At 38.3% G+C, this 14,869-nt stretch overlaps 1 pseudogene; it reads left to right on the top strand.

Annotated features, from left to right (window-relative positions):
- Positions 1 to 2,259: 2,259 nt before the first annotated feature.
- The window catches only part of LOC105763167 (ABC transporter C family member 12-like), a 39,636-nt pseudogene continuing 27,026 nt past the window's right edge, over positions 2,260 to 14,869 (top strand).

Below are 14,869 nucleotides of genomic sequence, written 5' to 3'. Positions count from 1 at the left end.
TAATGTCAATATATCGACAGATGATGCATTGGAGTTTCTAGATCTGCCACACAGAAGGCGTGACCGTACAAGTTTTTCATTGGATTTGGGTGAATTAGAAGTTGATAAGGAGTTTTCCAGTAAGGATAGTTTTCTTGGTGCATTGAAACAACATAACATCAATCACGGGGTTAACTACAACGTGGATAAATCTAAATCCGAGAAGTTCGAGGCCAAGTGTGCAGTGTAAGATGGTACATGTTCATGGAAAATCATGACTTCTTTTAGGAAAAAGACAGACTTGTGGGAGATAAAAAAGTACAAAAGTCCACATACCTGTGCTGTCGGTACAGTATCACTGGGTGTTTAGGGTTTTTGAATAATAATGTTATTACTTAATGTTGCATTATTTAACGTACTTTGTTGACATGTGTTTCACAAGATCATCCCAAGATGGATTCAGGTATGATGGCTAGCTTAATACTACCAATGTTGAAGGCGGATCCCAGGACTTCTGTGTCGGTCTTAATTGCCAATATTCATAGCCAGTTGAGGTACATGCCCTCTTACCGCAAGGCTTGGATAGCTAAGAAGAAAGTGTTAGAAAAGATGCATAATGGGTGAGACGCTTCATATAATGATGTGTGGCACTGGTGTCAGCTGCTGGAGAGGTATGTCTCAGGTTGCATAACAGACCTTGAAACGGTCTCTGTGTACTACAACGACCGATTGCTTTATGGATGCCAAGTGTTCAAGCGTCTGTTCTAGAGCTTTAAGCAATATTGGGATGCATTTGTGTACTGCAAGCAATTGGTATAAATTGACAGTACCTTTATGTATGGTAGATATACCCATCAGCTATTGCTAGCTGTGGCACAGAATGGCGGTGGGAGAATCCTTCCAATTGCATTTGCAATAAAATCGGGGGAGTCAGGTGATGGCTGAGATTTATTTTTTTCTAGGTTAAGATGGCATATATGCCCTTAACCTGATATTTGCGTTTTATCGGATCAGGGTACTGGAATACTAGCCGCAATTGAACGACAGTGAAGCCTATGGGATCGCACACACTATCGGTATTGTCTAAGGCACGTTGCGTCCAACTATTACAGGCAATATCGATTTACCATTGAACGATGAAAAATGATCAACATGGGTATTTAATCTCTATTAATATAATTTTATTTTTAATAATCAATTTATTTTGAATGGAATAGTGGTATGTAATTTTCGTTATCAACTTATATTGGCAGGGTACAAAATCAATAAGGATAATTTTCATGAGATGTTGTAGATTTTGTGTTCAGTTAACGATCAAGGCGTAGACTACTTCTGTAACATAATTTTCGAATAGTGGACACAAGCATATGATGGTAGCCTACGATATGGTCATATGACCACAAACTTGGCTGAATGCATAAATTCTGTTCTAAAAGGAACACGTCATTTGTCGATAACCTCGGTTGTGCGAGAGATATATTTTCGTTTGGCAGCACTATTTCCAAATTGAACAGCGAGTTATAAAGGCCAAATGCAGAGAGGCTATATATAGTTCTGGAGGGTATTGCAAGAAATTAACAAGGCGAAGGCGCATGCCAACACCATACACACAGTGTGTTACGATCGCGACAACCTATAGTTTCGTGTGATGGAGTTTGACAGACCGAGCCAATGTATTATCGATGGGAAATATCGTGTACACTTGATAAATAGGACTTGCGACTGTGGGACGTTTGACGCACTTTGTTATCCATGCGCTCATGCAATTGCAGCTTGTCAGAATCTCTATTTGGATCCCATGAGATATGTCGACCAAGTGTACAAAATAGGATACATGTACAATGTGTGGAGATACTTATTCCCACCGATCCCAAATGAACGTAAGTGGCCGTCTGTATCGCTTGCTCCGTTTAAGTTGTTACTGGATAGAGAATTGCGTCGTAAACCAAAAGGTCGACCTTACTCGAGTAGAATACGTAATAATATGGATATCCGGGAAAGAACAAACCAACAAAAGTTGTGTAGATGGTGTAGGAACCCAGGTCATACAATTCGATCATGTCCAAATTGAAATAGATGATAATTGCTCTAATGAAACTATGTTGCATTATTTCTATTGCGCCTTATTCAAAAGAACTTCTATTTTATTAAAAATATAAAAAAAAATTTACCATTAAAATATTAAAAATAAATTTTATTTTATTAAATGAAATAATATAAAAACAATTTTTACAAATATATTAAAAAATCAATGTATGTGCCAGTCGGAATCAGTGCCACATGGGGGTGGTCGATGATTATGCGTTGGATTCCTCATTGGTTCAGCTTCTGGCAGGGGTTGTGGTTGCTCCAGTTGTGGGTGTTGGGAGGATGACTCACCTTGATAGAATAAAAAATGTGGAGGTGTTTGCATCACCCACGGTGGAGGTGTTTGAATCCCATAAGACGATGAGGATTGGTAATGAGATGAGCTCCCCGACGATGCCTCGTGCGATCCCTCCGGGCCTATATATTGTTGGTTGAGTCAGAGTCATCGAAAAAAGAGATGCATCGGGCCATACATTTCAACCTGGCATAGGACTGGGAAAAGGAAACATGTAAGGGTTAGGATACATATAAGGGCTAGGATACGCACCTGGCATAATTTGAAGGGGCTGTGTTATGGGTGTCGTCAGTTGAGGCGTTGGGCCTGGTGATTGTGTGGGCGCTATTGATGGGCCCGTGCCATTATCCCTTCTCCTTGGATTTAAAGGGCCCTGTGGTTCCCTTTCGACACGGATTTGCCGATGCCTCTGCTCTTCCGACAGTAAATATGGCTTACCATGGATCCTAAACCATAGCATGTAATCCAGCACGCACGCTAACTTTGGGACGATGATCGGTTCACGAGCAGATATATGATCATACTTATTTTCCTAAATTTCAATATATTCTGAAAAGCATACCGGTCAATTCGTATTCATTTGTCGTAAGTCAATTTTGTGCTCTTTGTCGAGCACCTCAGGTACCTCAGGAATCGATTGTCAGAATCCAAATTGCCGCAACACTCTATTTGTCTGGTGCATCTCGACAGTAGCATAGTCGACCAATGGGAACTTAACATACCAAATGTTTGGATTTTGAAAGATTTATCCGCAATTACTGCCCGAATTGCCGGATCCTCGTATGGTGTCCATTGAAACTATATAAACGTTATAAAACTATTAGTTATATACATAATACTAAATACTAAATACTAAATATGAAACAACTATTTTATGTATATATATTTTATTTAATACTTACTTGCGCTTCTAACCATTGGTCTAATAGAAGTCGTATATCTTCAAGAGCGGTAGGTATTCCAACATAACTTGCCAGATGGTTCCATCTAATTAAATAAATATTTAGCATACAATTTTATTTTAAATCTATGTAATACTTGTAAAATCAAATAAAAATTTTACCTTGTTATGAGTGGGAACGTATATAGGTGGTTCACTCGAGGACGTAAAAATGGAAAGGGAAATCGAATCCATGATTGTAGTAGTGATAGACAACCTTCGATTTTGGCTTTATTTGGTGGCGTCGCCCCGTACATATCCCGGTACAATGTTGCCAACACGGTAGACCCCCAACTAAATTTTCCAACTACTCTAAAATCAACGAGTTTCAACAGTCACCTCAGATGTACGATGTTTCGTGACAAGTCCGGCATCAAATAACCTCCAATCATCTCAAGGATGTATGCTCGAACATATCGTATTCTTTCTACTTCAGTCGAATCATTCCCCGGCTCCAGGAATGTGTCTTGTAACTAGCCCATCTTGATCCGACCTCTGTAAATATTATCCGGAATCGCACCTAAAAGATTGTAGCATATGACTCCCCAATCAGCAGATTGAACATACCCGGTGAGTGCGGACCCATCCACTGACAATCCTACTTGTAACTGCACGTCCTCCAAAGTGATGGTACGCTTTCCGTATGGAAGATGAAATGTGTGCGTCTCGAGTCTCCACCTCTCTATTAACGCGCAGATGAGTTTCAGGTCCAACTTGCACCCCCGACTTATCGTGACCACGTGTCAAAAATCTGCTTCCCTCAAGTAATTTTCAATCAACGGTGATGGAAGACCAGACATGTTATGAATATAACATTGTAACACCTGATCTACAGACTGTTATAAAAAACTATAAAGTACAAATTAATTAAAATTACATAAATTAAAAAAATATTAAATAATATTCAAAAATTAAAATTAACCCTTACCATTTTCATTTGTTCGACGGAGATATGTTTGTGATTGAGACGAATTAATTCCTCGGCCATTGCTAACACGATCAAATATTTTTGAAATTTAAAAAATAAGAATACTAATTTAGAAAGAAAATTAAAGGAAATAATTAATTAAAGAGAGCTTTGAGAAATTTAGGGAGAAACTTGAGAGTTTTTTTGCTAAATTTTGATGCTAAATTTTGAAGAAATTTTGTCTGAAATAATAGGAGAGGGGTTTTATACTTTTTTTTTTTACTGTTGGAGCCCCCAAATGTCAAAAAATAAATTACCTGTTGGGGGCAAAAACACGGAGCAAAACGCGCCCTTAGGGGAGCATTTTTGCCACGTCAGTACGTTTTGTGCTGGCATGGCAAAAACGCTCCCACATGGGCACGGTTTGTTGGAAATTTCACCCTAAAACGCTCTTACGTGGACGCATTTTGCTAAAATCGGCCCTTTCCAGTAAATAATGCAGAAATTAGCCCATTTCCGTAAATATACTTGAAAATGGGTCTTTATAGGTAAATTAGTCAATTATTTGTGTAGTTTACTCTAAATATTAATTACATTAAACTTAATATCAATATTAATATTTAAGATTCTTATCGAGTTTGTTTTGCCTTTCAATCAAGTTCCAACTCAATGGAAAATTTACCAAAAATTACTTACTTTTACAAACTTTTGAATGCAAGCTTATAGATTCATATTTGAACATCAGAGGATGTGTTTATCCTTTGTCAGTATACAGAGCCCATTTTATTAAACCATCTCTTAGAGGTTAGTGTATTTTCTCAAGGAGTATTTGATTGAGCTTTTTATTCTTTTTCTATTGATTTGCCAATCCTAGGGTTCCATGATGATGTTCATATTTAAAGAAATTGGATAAATTTTAAATAATAACAATAAAACAATAATTTCTTCCACTAGCCACAGAAAATTTTGTGGTAGTCAATCCTTTAATTGACCAATTTTAGAGATGATGCCTTGTGTTAAATTTGTAATTCTCTTGTTAAAATTTGCTGTCAATACAACAAGGTGACCCAGCCTGGTTTGGATATTGCCTTCTTGATGTTTCTTGGAGTGGTATGATTTCGTATTCCGTGTTTCCTTATTGTGACTTCTTGTTTAAGACAATGTTCCTTATCTTGACTTCTGGTTTAATACAAATCAAATCATTCAGTTTGAGATTTTCATTTGTACAAAATAATTCATAACATAATATGATATCCGTGCTATGGATTATGTTTTTTCAATAATTTCTGAATCTCAGTGGTGGTTTCCACCTACTGAATGGTCGTTGGGCTTTTCAAATTTTATATTCCTTTCGTCTGTTATTTGAATAGGTGTTGGTAACATTGCTTTTATCCATATATATTTTTTTGAAAACTATTCCATTTTTTTATTTCTTTTCATTCCATGCAAATGCTGTTACATCTATTAGGTCAAGTGTTTCCATGAGCAAAGTAGGTTCTTAGTTTGCTCTTTCAGCCAAAGATAAAAAATTGTGGCTTCTGTTACCTCTTCCGGTAATTAATAAGAATTTAATCAATGAAATGATTCCTTGGAAAGCTGCTGCTGCAGTTCTGATGTTTTGACTTGTTTCACCGCATGTCAGTTATGTGTTGTACTACTTGAGGCTCAGTATGTGCAGAATATCTGGCGTGTTGGTTTTCCATCTACGGTCTACTCTGGTAACATGTTTCTTCATCCTAGAATAGATAAAAACTAGCATGGAGCTATTTTGAAGGTGTTATATTATGCCTCCTTTTCCTTTCAATTATAGCACTATTGCTTTAGTCGGAAGACATTTGGCCTTTCAGTTATCCATTTCAATTCAGTGGTCTATATATACACTCATTCCATACTCTCATAATATATGAGCTTTCAGAATTTTATTATAGCAAGAAATTTAGTATTTTTCATGTAAGCCCCTAGAATAGGAAGTTAATGTATGAGACTGATTCATGTCCTTATATTTCACAAATCTTTGAGATTGACTCATGAGGTTCGCAAGAATTTCCCATCTGGGAGGATAACAAATATGATCACAACAGATGTCAACGCACTTCAGGTATGACTCTTGTTTAATTTATATGAAAATGTTGATGCTCATAGATGCCAAAATGTACATTATGCATTCAGAATCAGAATCCACCATGAAGACAGAAGATAGCATATTGGTATATGTCTTGAAATATTTTTGAATTATGCCTTACTTTATTACTTTAAGATAGATGATGATGTAATTCAGAAGAAAGAAAAGGTTGTTGTTGAACCAATTTTCACAGTAATTACTACTATAAATATCTGTCAAACTGAAATTTGACATTTTGGAACATCAAATGAAGTACTACACCTTTATACCCTAAACATGGGATATATTGGGCACTTTTTCTTCATTTTTTTTAAATGTGAAAAATCTGATATGTTAAAATCTGACACCTTCTCTTATCATAACTTGATTTTTCTGGACCCTGATTTGTTCAAAGGTGGCAACAACAGCAGCTGCATGCAAGAAACCATGCAAAGTACACGTTGCATGAAGAGAACCAGAAATCCAGCCGATTCATGCTTGTGTCCATGGTGTAATTCGACAGCAGCATGTTTTATTTTGTTGACTTTTGATAGTTAATGCTTTAATCATTTTATGCTTTGGTCAGCTAAGGTTAATTGTGAGCTTAGCTGATTTTGTAGCTCTTTTAGGTTATTATTAAGTTGATGTAAACCTTTAGTTACTTGTACAAGCCAGCTTTGTTTTCTTTCTATGTATTTTTGTTCTATTTATGTATGTAACCATGCACTTATTCGGGTAATGAAGAAATCATCTTGTTCATTCAACCTTCTCTTGTTTTTGCTTTGGTTTTATCTTTCAAACATCTCAACATTCATTTTAGTTGATTTTAAACTTTGTTTTGCTGAGTTAAAAATCCAAAAAATGGTATCCAGAGCCTGTTGTCTTTGAGGGCCTTTTGTTGTGTGCTGTGTGTTTGATAGAAAAGAAGCAGGAGCCATCTTTGTTGCTCAGAGTTTTTTGAAGCTGCGTGAAGATGAGCTTCTCACCACCACCTCCACCCGTGTTTGCTGGTGAAAGCTACAATATATGGGCTGTCAAAATGAAAACATATCTACAGGCACATGACCTGTGGAATGTTGTCTAAAATGACACAGAGCCACCACCCTTGAGAGCTAATCCCACGATAGCTCAGATAAGGCAGTATAATGAAGACTGTGCAAAGAAGTACAAGGCCATGTCATGCCTTCAAAGTGGAGTTTCAGATGTTATCTTCACGATGATAATGGCCTGTGACACACCAAAGGAGGCCTGAGACAAACTCAAGGAGGAGTTTCATGGTTCAGACAAAACCAGGCAGCAACAACTCGTCAACTTGAGAAGGGATTTTGAGAATCTGAGAATGAAAGACTCAGAAACCATCAAGCAGTATGCTGACAGAATTATGGCTACTGTCAACAACATAAGATTGCTTGGGGATGAATTTAGTGATCAGAGAGTAGTGGAGAAAGTCATAACAACCCTGCCAGAGAAGTATGAATCAAAGATCTCTTCCCTGGAGGACTCGAGGGACTTATCTGCCATTCCCTTGACAGAACTGATAAATGCTCTCTATGCGCAGGAGCAAAGAAGAGCAAACAGAATGGAGGAGTACTCTGAAGGTGCTTTTCAAGCCAGAAGTAGAGAGAACTCAAGCTCGAGCTCGAATCACAAAGGCAAGAAGCCTTGGTCAGAAAAGAAAGAAAGAGGAAAGAAGGAAGCTACCAAGAAGAAGTTTCCACCCTGTGTTCACTGCAAAAGAACAACTCACCTTGAGAAATATTGCTGGTACAGGCCTAACATTCAGTGTAGAGGCTGCAAACAGCTTGGCCATATTGAGAAAGTGTGCAAAAACAAACCAAAAGCTCAGACACAGCATAAAAATCAAGCTCAAGCAGCTGAGGACATCGAGGCACAGGAAGAACATGTCTTCACAGCCTCCTGCTTTGCAAGCTTGAGCAAAGTTAGTAAGATTTGGCTGATCGATAGTGGATGCACTCATCACATGGCCTCAGATGAAAGCATGTTCAAGGAGCATGACACCTCTTTTGAGTCCAATGTCAGAATTGGAAATGGTGAGCTTCTCAAGGCCAGAGGCAAAGGAAAAGCAATGATTTGCACCAAGTCAGGTATTAAAACCATTTCAGAAGTTCTTTATGTACCTGACATAGACCAAAATTTGTTAAGTGTTGGTCAGCTACTGGAGAAAGGTTACTCTCTCCTGTTTGAAGGCAAAATCTACACAATCAAAGATGCTATTGACCAAGTGTTAGCAGTAGTAGCTATGTAAGATAGAACTTTCAATGTGGATGAAAATCAGTTGCAAGCAAGAGCATATGCAGCTCAGATTAATGAGGCAAGTTTGTGGCACAAAAGAATGGGGCATGTGAACTACAACTCACTCAGGCAAATCCAAAAACTGAATTTGGTTGAAGAAATGGCTAAGTTCGAGCCAAGCAAAGAAGTGTGTGAAGTCTGTCAGCTTGGCAAGCAAACTAGACTGCCCTTTCCAGTCAACAAGGCATGGAGAGCCCAGGAGAAACTTCAGTTGGTTCATACTGACATCTGTGGGCCTATGAAGACCAGCTCACTAAATGGCTGCAGGTATTTTGCCTTGTTCATTGATGACTGCACTAGGTTTTGTTGGGTAAGCTTCTTGAAACAAAAATCAGATGTAACTGATTTCTTTTGCAAGTTCAAAGCTTTGGCTGAAAACCAAGCCAACAGTAAGCTCAAGAGCCTAAGGTCAGATAATGGAGCTAAGTATGTGTCTCAGAGGTTCCAAAAGATTTGTGATGATGCTGGCATCCTACATCAACTGACCACTGTCTACACACCACAGCAAAATGGTGTTTGTGAGAGGAGAAACAGGACTGTTCTCGATATGGCCAGATGCCTTCTGTTTGAGGCCAAAATGCCAAACAACTTGGTAGGCGAGAAACACATCTGTTTACTTGCTGAATAGACTGCCAACTAAAGCAGTTAAGGGTAAAACACCCTTTGAGGCCTGGTTTGGGCAGAAACCAATCGTGTCACACTTGAAAGTGTTTGGATGTTTGTGCTATGCACTGGTGCCAGCAGAGAAAAGAACCAAGCTGGAAAGAAAGTCTGTGCTAGGTGTGTTTGTAGGCTACAGTAGTGTGAAGAAGGGTTATAGGATCTTTGATCCATCAACCAAGAAGGTGATTGTAAGCAAAGATGTTAAGTTTAATGACGCAAGTTGTTGGAAGTGGAATGGGACAGATGCAAGCTTGGCTGAAGAAGACTTGCAGGAACTTCATCTCCAGCATGCTGAACTTGAAAATGAAGTTGTGGATGATTTTGATGATATGCCTGTCAGAGGAACCAGAACATTGGCAGACATCTATGAAAGATGTGTTGTGACCATGGTTGAGCCATCCTGCTATGCTGAAGCCTCGAAAGAGAAATGCTGGCAAGAGGCTATGGAAGCTGAACTAAGGATGATTCAAAAGAATGAAACCTGGGAGCTGGTTGATAGGCCAGAAAATAGAAAGATCATTGGGGTTAAATGGGTGTTCAGGATAAAAAACAATGCAGATGGATCACTGAACAGACACAAGGCAAGATTAGTTGTGAAAGGGTATAGCCAACAGCAGAGAGTCGATTTCTTTGAAACCTTTGCTCCTGTTGCAAAGCTGGATACTATAAGGATGCTATTTGCCTTAGCAGCTCAGAAACAGTGGCAGGTGCATCAACTGGATGTCAAATCAGCCTTTCTAAATGGATTTCTCATGGAGGAAATCTTCATAGAGCAACCTGAAGGCTTTGAAGTTCAAGGAGAAGAAGAAAAGGTCTACAAGCTCAAGAAGGCCCTGTATGGCCTCAAGCAAGCTCCAAGGGCCTGGTATGATCGAATAGATGCCTACCTGACAAGGCTCGGGTTCACAAAGAGCACCAGTGAACCTACTCTCTATGTTAAGAAGGAGGGTAGTGAGACTTTGCTGATTGTTTCATTGTATGTTGATGATTTGCTGGTCACTGGTTGTAAAAGGGAGCTAATTGAGATCTTTAAAAGGCAAATGCAAAGTGTGTTCGAGATGACTGATCTTGGCCTGATGACATACTTCCTTGGTATGGAAGTGAACCAGAATGGGCAAGGCATCTTCATAAGCCAGAAGGCATTTGCATCGAAGGTTTTGAGCAGGTTTTGCATGACAAACTGCAAGCCTGCTAGCACTCCTGTGGCATTAGGAGAAAAACTCACCAGCTTAGGAGATGAAGATCGAGTGGATGAAAAGAATTACAGAAGCTTGGTTGGCTGCCTGCTCTACTTGACTGCAACTAGGCCAGACATCATGCATGCTGTTGGTCTTCTATCGAGATTCATGCATTGCTGCACAGTTGCACATTTTAAAGCAGCAAAAGGGGTCCTAAGGTATGTCAAAGGGACTTTGAATTGTGGGGTAAAGTTTGAAAGAGATGAGGAGTTAAAACTGGTGGGATATTCAGATAGTGATTGAGCTAGCTCAGCTGATGACATGAAGAGCACATCAGGCTACTTTTTCACCCTTGGTTCAAGTGTTTTTTGCTGGAGCTCGAAGAAGCAACAGACAGTGGCTCAATCCACTGCTGAGGCAGAATACATTGCTGCTGCCTCTGCTGTAAATCAAGCCATTTGGCTTAGGAAAATGTTATACGATTTGAATGCTGATCAAAAGGAGGCCACAGTAATTAAGGTTGACAATCAATCTGCTGTTGCTATTGCCAAAAATCCGGTTTCTCATGGTAAGACCAAACATTTTAAAATTAAATATCATTTTGTGAGAGAAGCTGAAATGTCCAAAGAGGTAAACTTAGTTCACTGCTGCTCGAGAGAACAACTTGCTGATTTGCTGACCAAACCATTAGCTGCTTTAAGGTTTGAGTATTTGAAGGATAAGATTGGGGTTTGCTGCTTTGTAGCCAAGGAGGAGTGTTCAAAGGTGGCAACAACAGCAGCTGCATGCAAGAAACCATGCAAAGTGCACGTTGCATGAAGAGAACCAGAAATCCAGCCGATGCATGCTTGTGTCCATGGTGTAATTCAACAGCAGCATGTTTTATTTTGTTGACTTTTGATAGTTAATGCTTTAATCATTTTATGCTTTGGTCAGCTAAGGTTAATTGTGAGCTTAGCTGATTTTGTAGCTCTTTTAGGTTATTATTAAGTTGATGTAAACCTTTAGTTACTTGCACAAGCAAGCTTTGTTTTCTTTCTATGTATTTTTGTTCTATTTATGTATGTAACCATGCACTTATTCGGGTAATGAAGAAATCATCTTGTTCATTCAACCTTCTCTTGTTTTTGCTTTGGTTTTATCTTTCAAACATCTCAACATTCATTTTAGTTGATTTTAAACTTTGTTTTGCTGAGTTGAAAATCCAACATGATTGACCTAACAAGAGAAACATAATGTATGGGAACTTTTAAACTGTTGCAGATTCTTAGACAATATGCTTGAAATTTATGAGTTGCAAATGATGCACTTATTCTTCTTTATTTTTTATTTAATCTTTTGGTTTCAACTAGAAGTGATAAGACCATAATCTTGTGCTTATCTTTTCATGGAAGTTAGAGGATTGATTTGAACTGTTATTACTTTGTTCAGCAAGTATGCTAACAGCTTCATATATTTTGGTCTGCTCCATTTAGAATTATTGGTGCCATGGTTCTTCTTTATCAACAACTCGGTGTTGCTGCACTTCTCGGATCACTAATACTAGTTCTCATCGTCCCACTTCAGGTAATTTCTGTAGAGGGCTGATCGCATTGGAGTTAATTCAACTGTGAAAATACAACTTCTACAGTCTCCTAATTATACAGTTTTGATCCTATCAAACTGGGGAAACTTATCGAAAACTAGCATCCTTCAAAATTGGAATTCTTATCTGGCATATACACTATTCTCTGATATGCATTCTTCCGAAACTCAAACACTCACATTATCACATTATCTGACACTTCCCTTTAAGCTAGTGAACGATCACCCTTCATTCCAAGTTTGTTGACAAAGTCTTGAAACACATTATTTTCCGCCCCTTAGTAAGTATATTTGCTAGTTGATCCTTTGTTGAATAAAATGGGACGCTAAGTGCATTGTTGAATTTCTCCTTGATAAAATGTCTATCTACATCAACATACTTGGTTCTATCATGCCACACTGGGTTGTGTGCAATGTTGATTGCTGATTTGTTGTTATAGTACAACCGCATTGGACCTTCCCATCTTACCTTTAGATCATCAAGTGACATTGACCTGAATTCTGTCACCACACTTAACCTTACCATTATATTTGATATGATTCAATGAATAGTGTTAAAGTGTTCCCATTCCAATCAAACGATCCACAGCTGCCGATATATCTCACGGTAACAAAGCTATTTATACACATAAAATAGCTAGGAATAAGGAAACTAGTAACGCCCATCCTTAAATTTAAGCTAATTGAATCCCCAAAAATTAGTTATACATGGCCAATTAGTTAACACTCCCCTCAAGTTGGTGCCATAGATATAAAAAATGTTCCACTTGCAGACCGAATTATGGTAAATCTTATTGCTAAGTCATTTGATGAATAAGTCAGCTAACTGTTTGTCAAATGTCTCACTAAATAAGCTCAAGGCATCAATAGTTAATTTTTCTTTGATGAAGTGTCGATTAATCTCTATGTGCTTTGTTTGATCATGTTGCATTGGATTTTGCGATATGTTGAGGACAACCTTGTTGTTACAACACTAGGATAATTTGTCTTTTCTTGACAAATTTAATTCTTCCAACACCTTTCACAACCACAAAAGCTCACAGACACTTTGAACCATACCCATGTACTTTGCTTTAGCACCTGATCAAGTGACTACACGTCGCTCTTTGCTTCTCCAAGTAACTAGGCTTCCTCCCATAAACATGCAATATCTAAATGTAGACCTATCATCTGGAGATTTAGCCCAGTCTGCATCTGTGAAGACCTCTATTTCGAGGTGACCATACTTGGAGAAAAAGAGGTAGACTTTAGATAGCGTAGAACGCAAAAAACAACCTACATGTGAGGTTCTTGAGGATCATGCATAAATTGGCTTACCATATTGAGAATAATGAATAGATAATCTACGCTGGCACACCTTCAAGTTTATCTATTGCACAATCCGATGAACCTACATCTGTTGCACTTGCATTTGAGAAGCTACCAATTATTTGAGTTTATTCTAGAAGACAATGGACTCGTGATACATGTCTTATATCGACATCTTTGTTATCAGATCCGACTCCAGGTGGTCTTGATCTTCCTATTGCCCTGTCACGAAGGTAAATGTCAGTTCACCTACCCAATTGCTAATTTTATTTTATATAATCATCTATTCCCTTTGTCTTGTTCTTTAATCGCTTCTTTAGATTCTGTGTCTATTCACTATACTATTCAGGAGGCCTTGAGTCATTTCGATTGGCCAGATGCAATGATCTAGGAAATAAATGCATTAGATGCAAATGATATTTGGGACTTGATTGATTTTCCTCTTAGAAAAAGAGTTGCTGGATGCAAGTGGGTATTTACAATTAAGGTTAATCTTGGTTTGTATCTGTTCATGACTGGCTAGCTGTTACACCAGATGGATACTAAAAAGTGATTTCTTACATAAAGATCTTCGAGAAGAAATTTATACGGAGTAACCACCAAGATTTGTTGCTTAGGGGGAGTATAGGAAATTAAGTTTGTCTTTGAAGAAATCCTTGTATGACTAAAACAAAGTCCTTGGGCATGGTTTGGAAAGTTCAGTAGTTTGGATTGAATATAAGCAGAAGCAACCACCTCCAGACTTTAGTCAATTGTAGAGCTCCAGACGTTGAATCTGGTAGTGTTGGTAACAATAGCAGATCCATCTACTATTGGTTTCTCCAACATAACACCCCTTTGTCCTTCATTCTGAATGGTAGATATTTCCTCATCAAGAAGGCAATCTTACTTTCCCGAAATTTGGATTATCACAGCATCAAGTTCCGCATTAAGGCATGAGAGTAAGTCTTAGATACGATCCTTTTCCATGAACCATTTTAGGGTTGCAACATCCTCACTACAACTTTTACATATTTGATGATTTTGATCTATTTCCTGCCATAAACCTTGTAAGAGGCTCAAATATTCCATAACAAATCGTGTTATGGACCAAAATGAAAGTCAAGCTTCGGTCAAACAACGGTCATTGTTTAAAATTTTGTTTATTTCAGTTGTGTTTTTTCGTTGTAAATGCTGCGTTTTGGACTCTGGGGGTCGGGTTGTTACTTAGGATAGAGGGACCGTTTAATGAAACGGTGAGTTTTCAGCTTAGTTATGACAGCTGTTAAGGATCCGTTTTTCTCCTTTTTAGCCAGCAATCAGGCAGAGGAGGTGGTTATGAAATTGGAATTGGTTTTCTCACACTCTCTCTCTACTCAGTATTCTTGTGCTCTCTTCTCTCTCTCTGGTCATTTCTTTCTCAGATTTTCAACCATATCAAATCGTTTCCCTTGTTTGATTGTTGAAATATTTGCCTTAACTTCGTAGATTTGGGCAGCATCCTTGAACTTGGAATAGGTTTGCCGAAGGACAT

The sequence above is a fragment of the Gossypium raimondii genome, chromosome 12 (assembly GCF_025698545.1).
Source record: "Gossypium raimondii isolate GPD5lz chromosome 12, ASM2569854v1, whole genome shotgun sequence".
Taxonomy (NCBI): Eukaryota; Viridiplantae; Streptophyta; class Magnoliopsida; order Malvales; family Malvaceae; genus Gossypium; species Gossypium raimondii.
The sequence above is the reverse complement of the archived record's forward strand: the minus strand, read 5'-3'. Positions and strand labels throughout refer to the sequence as shown.